General features: G+C 43.2%; 1 protein-coding gene across 6 annotated transcripts in view; it reads right to left on the reverse strand.

Annotated features, from left to right (window-relative positions):
• Nucleotides 1–13548, reverse strand: part of ABTB3 (ankyrin repeat and BTB domain containing 3) — a 217745-nt gene that overhangs the window by 44787 nt on the left and 159410 nt on the right. The gene's annotated exons all lie outside the window — the stretch shown is intronic.

Here is a 13548-nt window from a genome sequence, read left to right on the forward strand (position 1 = left end):
GGAGTGACACCCACTGTGATCTGTCCCTTACTGCAGGTACTACTGCTCCCAACATGGAGCACACTCTGCTCCATGATGTGAGCTGTAGTACCTGCAGTTAAGGAAAGATCACAGCGGATATCACTCATGACACCCGCTGCGATCATCCTATCTATTGCAGAGATGCGGAGCGGCTTTCTACAGATGGGTGACCGCGGGGGTCCCTAGCGGCGGGACCGCCGCAATTAGAAATCTTATCCCCTATCCTTTCCTTTGGAGTACCCCTTTAAGGCCCTCAGTGCCCCATATGAGAGATGAAATTGGCATACCATTACGTTCTCATGCTTTAGCACTGGTCTGCTATTGTTGGAATGAAGGCTCAGACCTGCTGAAAGCCCTAAGACCACCATAAGGCTGCATTCACATCTCGTTTTTTACATACGGGTGCCGGATCCGGCTGGGGGAGGGGAAAACCGGGCGCTCCCGTACATCAGCCCGTAAATCCATTTACTTTAATGAGCCGACCGGAGTCAAACGGTGACTCCGGTCGGCTCAGTTTTGACCCGCATCAAGTTTTGTGACCGGACCTAAAACCGTAGTACACTATGGTCACCGTCTGACTCCGGTCGGCTCATTAAAGTAAATGGATTTACGGGCTGATCCGGCTGGGGTACGGGAGTGCCCGGTTTTCCCCTCCCCCAGCCGGATCCGGCACCCATATGTAAAAAACGAGATGTGAATGCAGCCTTAGACAGTCTTCCCAAACCTTCAGATCTCCAGCTTTAGATGAAGAACCCTAGTTTCGGTGAAATAGTTAAGCATTTTAAGCCAGACTGAAACACCTAGATCAGTTATTGATGTGGTCCAACCATCAAAGTGACATTTCTGAGCATATTAAGAGTAGGGAGCAGCAGTGTTCCTTTTTTTTTAGCAAATGTTTGGGGGGGGGGGGGGGGGAAGAGCTGTACCATCAGGTGGAGAACCAAGTAATACTTCTTGACCTGCTCCACCTACAGTACATATTTCGGGGTCTTGAAGGAAAAGTGGGCAGGGATTCCAAGGTTGCACCATAATAGACGTATTCCATGTACTGTATCTCTTCATATCCTCTACATTTGTTTTAAATCCTACCAACCCAACTGGATGTTTGTATTATTAGAGCTCAATGAAAGTAAAGAGTCTGTGTCGGAGATGCAACAGATTTTGGGACACGGGGTTAATGGTACAATGGCGGCATTAAAGAATAAAGGAGGTTGTTATCTTCAGTGATAGCGCTGTCAGACATTCGCCAACAGCCGCTGTACGACGGTGAATGTGGCTTTGTTGAAGGACAGAAAACACCTACTTCAACTCAAGTAGCTATTCACTCGCCGTATCTCTCCGTCATTCAGTTCTTATCTTCAGCGTTTTGGGCACCTGACAAGAGCGACATTGCCAGATAAACTGGACTGACATGGAAATGTAACAAATACAAGGACAATTTTCCGGATTCTTTTCATGGCTCTTCATGTACATTCCTGTAGGTGCTATTGCTCCTATGACCTTCCTCTTCCAGCCTGTGTTCTTTGATGGTACTTGAAGAAGTTCTAGTCTTTACTTGGATAGAATCCACTTACCGAGCTGACACTAAGAATAATTTAGGGGCACTAATGTGGTAGATGTAGACGGTAACATATAACCCTCAAAATGATGTTAAAATTAAGACATTAGGCAGTATATCCTTATATGAAGGACATATCTGAGCCCGCACACCAACGCCAAGGTTTCTCAAGTGGCACGGGACCTAACACTAACCTACCTGTGCCGTATGGGCAATACCAGGGGCCAGTGGGCAATCACAGCCTGCTCCCAGTTACCTCCAGTGTGGCTAACCACACATACAATACCCTGTGGATCTGCTCGTCTGACCGTACCCTTTGTGTTGGTAAAGTCTGCTGATTTCTCTAGGAATGGAAAACCATCTAAAGTGTTTGGGTGTCCCCAGCCTCCCCTAATGTCAGATATCAGGGGAACGAAGTATCTGGCTGTTGGATTTTAACATGCCGGATTTTTCTGTTCTCTGGTTGATAATCCAACGCCAGAGGTGTCCCACTTGCCAAGCCAAGTGTGTGGAGGGGGTAGGGAGAAATAACTGCTGGCTAAAGGTACAAACTGTGACCCGGAATGTGTGCAATGATTTTCTTATCTGAGATTGATTTTTATAAAAAAGAAAAAAAAAAAAAAAGTTAAAAAGATGTCCCAAATATTCTCCCCCTCCACTGTGACAGGGCCTGGATGTTGCATGGCAACCTCTGTCACAGTACAGAGCACAATTTAAGTCTGTCTGGGCACGTCTCCAACATCTTTTTTATTTTCTCTCATGTTGACTTGCATCTGTGCACATTTTACAGAGTAACCCGAACAAATCTCAGCTCTTTCCAAAATAAACCACAGATTTAAGAGGAACGAAAAAAAGAAGTGCTTACTCTGTAACCAACCGCATCCCACAGTGGGTTCTCTCAACAAATTCTAAGATATGAAAAATACAGTGTAAGAGAAAAGTGCTCTATGAATAAGAAAAACAATGAAAAGTGCAAACAAAAAAACATAGGCGGAGCCTGTAAGGACCAATAACATTTCAGAGATTTGTTTTTCCAAGGCAGGCTGGGAAAAATGTTATCCTGATTGGCTGCTATATACAACATTCTCACTTTCCATTGTATAAAGTAGAGGTCCCCAACCCAGTCCTCAAGGCCACCAACAGTCCAGGACTAGAACTTTCCAATTCCTTTTTCAATAGATTAACTGAAAAAAATGAATATTGGTGGGCCTTAAAGGGGTGCTCCGCTGCTTGACATATTATCCCCTATCCTTTGTCTGATTGCGGTGGTCCAGCCACAGGGGACCAGTGATCCCTGCCGCGGCACCCCAATCATCCAGTGCACGGAGGATGACTGGCGATCAAAGCCGTCACGCCCCCCCTCCATTCATGTATATGGGAGGGGGCATGGCGGCTAGTACACAGCCATCATGCCCCCTCCCATAGACATGAATGAAGGGGGCGTGGTGTGATGTCATAATTACGGAAGCCCCAGGCTTCTGTGACTGTAATGCTGCAGCGCTGGCCCGGAGAGGGCGGGGAATCAGGGTTCCCTTAGATTCCGGTGGAGTACCCCTTTAAGGGCTAGGTCGGGGACTGGTGCCATGTAGTGTAGCTCTCGAATATTCGCAATGTGAATTTTATTCGCGAATATCGCATATTAGCGAATATTCGCGAATATAGCACTATATATTCGTAATTACGAATATTGTTTTTTTTTTTTTTTTTTCACAGTACACATCACAGTGATCATCCCTCTCTGCTTCCAGATTGTGTGGTGTAAAGAATGCGCTAATACTACTGTGGGAGACTGGTGTGCGAATTTTTGCATATGCAAAGTGTCGCATATGCGAATTTCTGTTTGTGTTAATGTTCGCATACGCTAATTTTCGCATATCCTAATTTACGCATGAGCGAATTTTCACTTGTACTAATGTTCGCATATTTAAATTTTCGCACATAAGAAGTTTTACTTGTGTAATGTTAATGTTCGCATATGCGAATTTATGCCTACCTTGATTTTCGAATACGCGAATTTTTGTTTCCGCTAGTCAGCATAATCCGCATTTTAAGCATGCATATTTTCGCATATGTAAATTGTCGCATATGCGAATTTTCGTTTGTATTGATGTTCGCATGCGTTAATTTTCGTACAAGTCAATTTTCACATACGCGAATTTTTACTTATACCAATAAGCGTTGCTTGCGAACATTCGCATGCAACTTTTATTCGCGAATTCGCGATTATTCGCGAATATAGCACTAGATATTCGTAATTACGAATATTCGTTTTTTTTTTTTTCACAGTAAACATCACAGTGATCATCCCTCTCTGCTTGTGTGGTGTAAAGAAGGTTCTAATACTACCGTGTGAGACAGGCGTGCGAATTTTCGCATGTGCGAATTTGCGGTAATGCTAATTTTTGCAAATGCAAATTTTCGTATATACCAATTTTCGCATGCGCGAAAATAAAACGCGAATATTACAAATATGCTAATATGCGAAATATCGCAAATTCGAATATGGCCTATGCCGCTCAACACTAGTGCCATGAACGGACAAGACTATTAACTTTGCAAGGAACATTCTTGCACTGCGACCCATATTCTTTTGTCCCGATCACCCACAAAAATGTATGTAATGCTGATGTGTCTTTCAAAGCGCATAGATGAAACTTTTTTCCACTTTGGATAATACTTAGCTCTTTTATAAGTTGAATCGCATGAAACATAGAAACATAGACTGTGTCGGCAGATAAGGCCGCATTCTCATGCTCCACTAAAGGGAGCTCCACAGGAGTTGGGCAGAGAAAAAAATACTTCATTTCTGGCATTTTACTCCACTTACTCCAAAGGGGTATTCCAGCTTTATACACCTTATCCCCTTTCCAAAGGATAGGCGATAAGGTGTATGATCGCAGGGGTCCCACCACTGGGGACCCCCACGATCTCGGGGCAGCCCTGCCATTCTGTGTGACAGCTGTAGACATGAATGGAGGGGGCGTGGCATGATGTCACTAGGGGGCGTGGTCGTGACGTCACGTCCCCTCTTGGAGGCAGCCCTGACACAGAATGCCGGGGCCTGCACAGAGATGGCGGGGGTCCCCGGAGGCGGGACCCTCGCAATCATACATCTTATCCCCTATCCTTTGGATAGGATATAAGAGGTATAAAGCCGGAATACCCCTTAAACTACCCTAAACTAACAGACACCTGACAGACACCATTCAAGTCAATGGGATCCGTGGGGACCCCGCAGTGTCAATTGTGCTCCTACCCATTTCATTTGACCCATTCGGCCCATCTAGTCTGCTCAATGCATGGTGTTTTATACCAAGAGCACAGGAAGCCATGGACTCTTGCAGTTCCATTTGCTCAAATCGGCTTGATTTAAATTCAGAATCCAAGTTGGATTCAAGAGAGTCAGTACCAGAACTCCCGTCAAGTGCAGGAGTCCCTGCTCCCGTACACTGAGCACCCCAGAGTACTAGTATATTTGCTGGCTTGGGTACTCTGCATCTGATCCAGCAATGTGTTCAGTTACTTACTGTACTGTACTGGACCAGGGTGGGTTTGCTATGGGGATTCGCTCCTGCTCTGGACAGTTCCTGACAAGGACAGAGGTGTCAGCAGAGAGCACTGTGGTCAAACTGGAAAAACGACAACTTCCTCTGACGCATACAGCAATTGATAAGTACTGTAAGGGTTAAGATTTTGAAATAGAAGTAATGTAAAAAATCTGTATATCTTTCTGGCACCAGTTGTTTTGAAAAAAATTTTTTTCCCAGTGGAGTACCCCTTTAAAGGGGTACTCCACCCCTAGACATCTTATCCCCTATCCAAAGGATAAGGGGTTAAGATGTCTGATAGCGGGGACCCCCGCAATATAGCATGCGGCACCCACCTATTTCTGCTCCGGAAGCGCTGGAGGGTCTGGGTCCCGACCACCGGAACGGAAGACCGTGACGTCACGACTCCGCCCCCGTGTGACGTCACGCCCCGTCCCCTCAATGCAAGTCTATGGGAGGGGGCGTGACGCCCCCTCCCATAGACTTGCATTGAGGGGACGGGGCGTGACGTCACGAACTTCCGTTCCTGAGGTCGGGACCCAGACCCTCCAGCGCTTCCGGAGCAGAAACAGGTGGGTGCCAGCGGCGGGACCCCCGCGATCAGACATCTTAACCCCTTATCCTTTGGATAGGGGATAAGATATCTAGGGGTGGAGTACCCCTTTAATAACTCTACGTCCCTTTAAAGGGATTATCCAGGAAAAAACTTTTTTTTATATATCAACTGGTTCCAGAAAGTTAAACAGATTTGTAAATGACTTCTATAAAAAAAATCTTAATCGTTTCAGTACTTATGAGCTTCTAAAGTTTAGGTTGTTCTTTTCTGTCTAAGCAATCTCTGATGACACCTGTCTCGGGAACCGCCCAGTTTAGATGGGAATTTGCTTCTAAACTGGGCGTTTCCCGAGACACGTGTCATCAGAGATTACTTAGACAGAAAAGAACAACCTTAACTTCAGAAGCTCATAAGTACTGAAAGGATTAAGCTTTTTTTAATAGAAGTAATTTACAAATCTGTTTAACTTTCTGGAACCAGTTGATATATAAAAAAAAAAGTTTTTTCCTGGAATACCCCTTTAAGATGGGAAGATATATGTGTTGTAAGTCACATTAACGAGAAAAAGTTTCCAGTTTAAGCTGCCGAAAACAACATCATTAGAACCAGATTTTCGTGTTTCTGTTTTGTTTTTTTCTGGTACCATCTGTGAATCTTCGCGAGCAGCTTTAGTGAGTATTACATTGCTGACATGAGTTATGCCATTCATTAGCTTATGGGGTAGATCTCTCTTCTGGAATCGGAGACGTCGCCCAGGATATTAAACATATTTTTCATTGATTGACGTTCGCATATTACATTGGTTGGAGCCGAATGGCACTTTGGGTACAAATGTTCTCACCATTTTATATTAATGGACCTTATGGAAGGCAAATTCACTGCAAACAGTTCCCTTTAAAGAGGAACTCTTATTTGCCTTTAAAGTGCAGAAATGCAAAGTGCGGAAACAGCCTCAGAGGAGGTGTATAACTACTAAATATCCTGATCCCATAGAGATAGCAGCAGCAGTATACAGATAGAGCTGGGAGGAGAGGTGTATAACTACTATATATCCTGATCCCATAGAGATAGCAGCAGCAGTATACCGACAGAGCTGGAGACAAGGTGTATACCTACTATGTATTCTCCTCTCATGGAGATAGAAGAAGCAGTATACAGATAGAGCTGGAAGGGGAGGTGTATAACTACTATATATCCTGATCCCTTAGAGATAGCATCAGTATACCGACAGAGCTGGAGGGGAGGTGTATAACTACTATATATCCTGATCCCATAGAGATAGCAGCTGCAGTATACAGACAGAGCTGGAGGGGAGGCATATAACTACTATATATCCTGATTCCATAGAGATAGCAGCAGCAGTATACAGACAGAGCTGGAGGAGAGGCATATAACTACTATATATCCTGATCCCATAGAGATAGCAGCAGCAGTATACAGACAGAGCTGGAGGGGAGGCATATAACTACTATATATCCTGATTCCATAGAGATAGCAGCAGCAGTATACAGTTAGATCTGGAGGGGAGTTGTATAACTACTATATATCCTGATCCCATAGAGATATCAGCAGCAGTATACAGATAGAGCTGGAGGAGAGGTGTATAACTACTATATATCCCGATCCCATAGAGATATCAGCAGCAGTATACAGATAGATCTGGAGGGGAGTTATATAACTACTATATATCCCAATCCCATAGAGATAGCAGCAGTATACAGATAGAGCTGGAGGAGAGGTGTATAACTACTATATATCCTGATTCCATAGAGATAGTAGCAGCAGTATACAGATAGATCTGGAGGGGAGTTATATAACTACTATATATCCCGATCCCATAGAGATATCAGCAGCAGTATACAGATAGAGCTGGAGGAGAGGTGTATAACTGCTATATATCCCGATCACATAGAGATATCAGCAGCAGTATACAGATAGAGCTGGAGAAGAGGTATATAACCATTATATACCCTTATCCCATAGATGTAGCAGCAGCAGTATACAGACAGAGCTGTGAAGAGAGGTGTATAACTACTAGATATCCTGATTTCAAAAAGACAACAGCAGCAGTACACAGAGAAAGCTAGAGGGGAGGGTAACATTTATAAATATCCTGATCCAATAAAGGTTGCAGCCATATACAGATAGAGCTGGAGGGGAGGTGTATAACTACTACATATATCCTGATCCCATAGAGATAGGCGCAGCAGCAGTATATGAATTTGGATGGGAAGGGGTCTGTGAGTTGCTAGGAGGGATCTGACAGGTGATGATGTCATCCTATAATTTACAGGAACTCAGCTGACTGACACATTAAGTGATTCTCTGTGTGTCAGACTGGTGATCACATGACCCAGTTACAGTATTAAAACATATAGATGCAGCTGTTCTGGAATGAAACAAATGGCATTGTATGACTTATTTAAGTCTTTGACTTCTTTCCAATAGAGAATTGCAAAGCCCAGCAAGAAAAAACTGGATAGAAATGATAACACAGAACTACAGCTAATTGATGACCTTTGGGTGCGGCCACAAAATATAAAACACACAAGACAATAAACTATATTGGAAAGGGATCAAGTTATCTTCTCCAGTATAATAGGTAATACACTCATTTATTTTACGCTTCTCATTCCCACTTCGTATTAACAAATCAGCATGGAGCCACTGAAGGGTTCTGGTGGTTCACATTTTTTGGTGTTATAGCCTGGTTTTCCGATGAAAAGACATTCAAATTCTTCAAAAATAGTCACAGCCTTGTAAGAAATTGTTGTTTGAGGATGGTCGGGGTATGCAAGTAATGCTAGAAATCCTTATAGTGTCCTTGTCATTGTAAAAAGAATTGACATGTCAAAAGTTTTGTTTTGTCATGGTCTCACCGCTGAGACCCCATCGATGATTAGAACGAGCAGGGAGAAGCACTTGGCTGTGCGCTTCACTCTCTGTCTCACTGCTTTCGCGGCCCAGTTGCTCTAGATGTCCTCTATTATAGGTCTATGGAGCTCGTCTGGTGAAACTGGACCTAGATTGAGTGAAGCGCACAGCCAAGTGCTTCTCCCTGCTCGTTCTAATCATCGGTGTCAAAGTTTTTATTTAAATAGCAATATCTTCAAGATCGCAAGGACTGTTTGGGGCGGCATTAAGTCCTACAAGTCTCAGCCCACTCCTTATTCTTTTCTGACAAGGATACAACAATTCTCCACAAAATAAAGAAGAATCCAGTATTCCAATAGTCCATAAAAGCTTCAAACTTCATTGCAAATCCCTTAGAAACAGGGAGGTATACATTTTTTTTTGGGGGGGGGGGGGGAGGCAGAATAAAAAGAAAAACGCATTTCACATAACTTATCAATTGATTTACATTTTACTTGATTTGCATTTGTATTTGATCCCCTATCAATCAGCAAGATTTCTGGCTCCCAGATATCTTTTATACAGATAACGAGTTGAGATTAGGAGCACTTTCTTAGAGGGAGTGCTTCTAATCTCAGCGTGTTACCAGTATAAAAGACACCTGTTCACAGAAGCAATCAGATTCCAAACTGCCCACCATGGCCAAGACCAAAGATCTGTCCAAGGATGTCAGGGACAAGATTATAGACCCACACAAGGCTGGAATGGGCTACAAAACCATCGCCAAGCAGCTTAGTGCCATTATTTACAAATGGAAGAAACACAAAATAACTGTCCATGTCTCTTGGTCGGGGGCCCCATGTAAGATCTCACCGCGTGGAGTTTTAATGATCATGAAAATGGTGAGGGGCCTGTACATGTGATTTCTTGAGCGGGGGGACCTTTAGACAGGCCTGTACATGTGATTTCTTGAGCGGGGGGACCTTGCAGGAACTACAGGATTTCAGTCCTTCACGGCACAGTGTGTTACCAATTATTTTCTTGGTGACTATGGTCCCAGCTGCCTTGAGATCATTGACAAGATCCTTCCGTGTATTCCTCCAACTAAGGGAGATTGACAATTATTTTGTGTTTCTTCCATTTGTGAGTAATCGTTGTAAACTTCTCCCCCCGCTCCTTGTCGATGGTCTTGTACCCATTCTAGCCTTGTGTAGGTCTACAATCTTGTCCCTGACATCCTTGGACAGATCTTTGGTCTTGGTGGAGAGTTTTCTGTGGACAGGTGTCTTTTATACAGGTAACAAGCTGAGATTAGGAGCACTCTCTTTAAGAGAGTGCTACTTATCTCTGAATATTACCTGTATAAAATACACATGGGAGTAAAATGCAAATCAATTCACAAATCATTTAATATGCTTTTTTATGGATTTGTTGTTGTTATTCCGTCTCTCACTGTTCAAATAAACCGACCATTACAACTATAGACCGATCATGTCCTTGTCAGTGGGCAAACGTGCAAAATCAGCAGGGGGATCAAATACTTTTTTCTTTCACTGTACCTATCCAGCCGCCATGTATCACGGATTTGTTCTGACCGAAAAAACACAAACATAAAAATGTCTGATATTACAGATAAAAAGCGGAACAGGGGAAGAGGACGAGCCGGCTTTGTAATTTGATCAGAAATCCATATGAAGGTGACATTGTTATATCACCGACTAAAAGGATTCCCTGCCTCTCATCATGGGAAGGTCGCATCTCGCTGGCGTGAAAATGGATATGGTAGGACAATAAAATCACAGTGAAAGCTGGTTTTACCCAGGGCTGGATAATAGTGCCGAGGCACCTCATGAAACCACAAATAATCACACTGCAATTTTTTTTTGCTCAAAGTAGAAAATTGACTTGTTATATGATTGCGCCGCGCGGACACCTGGAATCGGCACGAGACAACAAGAAACAGGATTTTTTTTTTCTAATACCACGACTAAAACTAAGAATGAGGGAAAGGGAATATAAAAACAAATGAAAGTATGATATATAGTTAAAAGCAAAATAAATAAATAAAATACATATATATATATATATATATATATATATATATATATATATATATAGCAAACCATGAGGGACCCTTGCAACAAGTCTTATCAGCTGCTGAAGTTGAGTTGTTCTTTTCTGTCTGACCACAGTGCTCTCTGATGACACCTCTGTTTGTCTCAGGAACTGTTCAGAGTGGAAGAAAATCCCCATAAAAAACCTCTCCTGCACTGGACGGTTCCTGAGACAGACAGAGGTGTCAGCAGAGAGCACTGTTGTCAGACAGAAAGGAACAACTCAACTTCAGCAGCTGATAAGTGCTGAAAGGAATAACCTTTTTTAATAGAAGTCATTTAATAATCTGTTTAACTTTCTGGAGGTCTGAAGTTTTTTTTACTGGATAACCCCTGTAAAGCATTACAGTCATTTCATTGAACGTGTGACATGTTGCACAGACATGACAAAAGTTAAGATTGGTCATGGTCTCAGTGCTGGGACCCTTACTGATCATTAGAGATGACTGGGTGAAGCGCATGGTACCGTGCTTTACTCCCTAGCTTGGCATGTGATCTGACTGTCTATAAAGCCTGCCTCCTGCATTGAGCGCACCCTTCTTGCATTTCTGCGCACCCTTCCCTGGGAAGTGAAGCGTACAACTTTGGGTAGGGTCACTCAGCACATCCGCAACGTATTTGACGTGACCTATTTCAGCATTGAAATACACTGCGAAAATCAGTGGCAGCTAAATCAATGGCACTTAATATCCGCAGTGTATTTTATTGTATTTAGCAATCGCTGCGTGCTGCAGGAGTGACTGCCTGAAGCGCATTTGCATGCGTCAGATACGCTGTGGATGCGCAACGTGTAATCCTACCACTTCTTAAGCAAGAGTCAACAATCCCCTGCTTGCTGCTTAATCTACACTATGCAGCCAGTTGTGTGCCGTAACGCCTCAGTTCTGTGCGTCGGTCCCATCATGCATTGCTGTCTTCTTTAGATGTGAATGGAGAATAAATCACAGCGCACCTCAAAATCAGCACAAGATCATGAAAGCGAAGAGTTGGCCTGTGAAATCTAAAAATGGTTCGCAAAGTTTTTTATATAGGTATAGTAGGTCAGTGCTACAGAGATATGTGATAGAGAAGGAATAGAGAGAGGAAAGGGAAAGAAGGAATAAAGGAATGGAAGGAAGGAAAGAGAGAGAAAAAAGAGGGAGAGAGGAGAGAGAGAAAAAAGGGAGGGAAGGAAAGAGAGAGAGAAAAAAGAGGGAGAGAGGAGAGAGAGAAAAAAGAGGGAGAGAGGAGAGAGAGAAAAAAGGGAGAGAGGAGAGAGAGAAAAAAGGGAGAGAGGAGAGAGAGAGAAAAAAAGGGAGGGAAGGAAAGAGAGAGAGAAAAAAGAGGGAGAGAGGAGAGAGAGAAAAGGGAGGGAAGGAAAGAGAGAGAGAGAAAAAAGAGGGAGAGAGGAGAGAGAGAAAAGAGGGAGAGAGGAGAGAGAGAGAAAAAAAAGGGAGAGAGGAGAGAGAGAGAAAAAAGGGAGGGAAGGAAAGAGAGAGAGAGAAAAAAGAGGGAGAGAGGAGAGAAAGAACAAAGGGAGGGAAAGAAAGAGAGAGACAAAAGAGGGAGAGAGGAGAGAGAGAAAAAAGGGAGGGAAGGAAAGAGAGAGAGAAAAAAGAGGGAGAGAGGAGAGAAAGAATAAAGGGAGGGAAAGAAAGAGAGAAAAAAGAGGGAGAGATGAGAGAGAAAAAAAGGGAGGGAAGGAAAGAGAGAGAGAAAAAGAGAGAGAGAGGAGAGAAATAATAAAGGGAGGGAAAGAAAGAGAGAGAAAAAAGAGGGAGAGAGGAGAGAGAGAATAAAGGGAGGGAAGGAAAGAGAGAGAAAATAGGGAGAGAGGAGAGAAAGAATAAAGGGAGGGAAGGAAAGAGAGAGAGAGAAAATAGGGAGAGGAGAGAAAGAATAAAGGGAGGGAAGGAAAGAGAGAGCAGGTAAGGAAAGAAGGAGATAGAGAGAAAAGGATGGATGTCGGGAAGGTATGAATAAAGTAATAGGAGAAAGGAAAGCGAGAGAGAAGAAAGGAAGGAAGGATGGAGAGAAAGAGACAGATGGAAGGAAAGAAGAAGAGAAAGAGATGGATGATGGAGGTAGGAAAGGAAGGAGTAGAGAGGATGGAGGGAAGGAGGGAAGGGAGAGAGAGTGAGAGAGAATGATATAAAGGAAGGAAGAAAATAAGGAAGGGAGGAAGAAAATAAGGAAGGAAGGAAGGAAGGAAGAAAGGAGAGAGAGCAAGGAAGGAAGGAAGAGTTGTATGATTGAAGTCGGGAGGGAACGAATAAAGGAATGGAAGAAAGGAGAGAGAGCAAGGAAGGAAAAAAGGAAAGAAGGAGAGAAAGAGATGGATGATGGCAATATGGAAGGAATAAAGGAATGGAAGGAATAGAGAGAGAGAGAGAGAGAAAGGAAGAAAGAAAAGAAAGAAAAAAGAAAGCTGAAATAACACAGGGATTGACCTGCTCACAATGTATCTCAATAACTCACTAAGTGATATGGTTCTGTGGAGACTTTTTATGACGTTATTTTAGTGGATTCCAGCATCTGACCAGACTGCAGATTCTCATGGCCAAGTATCAAAGACACAAGAGTCGTGTTTTTGGTTATTTATCACAGAATAAAATGTTATAAGGTGAAACAAGTCTCGGAAAACTGTTATTGGATTCCAGAATTTTCTAAAATATGTTTTGGAATGAAGCAGATGGGTAACAGCTGGATAGGTGATAGAGCCAGCGGCACGATGGACTCCATGGGAACTTGTCTTCTGTCCATGAAGAGGTAATGTGGCGCTATATATCCGCTCCCAGTAGATTTGCCCCTTAGAAAGCTCTAGAAAGCTGGATGGTTATCACTGTTAGAACCGTAAAAAATGACCCCAACCGCCACCCTTACTTTCACCTTTCTAAATAATAGTGCAATACTGTATTG

This window comes from Hyla sarda, chromosome 4 (genome assembly GCF_029499605.1).
Source record: "Hyla sarda isolate aHylSar1 chromosome 4, aHylSar1.hap1, whole genome shotgun sequence".
NCBI classification, from domain to species: Eukaryota; Metazoa; Chordata; class Amphibia; order Anura; family Hylidae; genus Hyla; species Hyla sarda.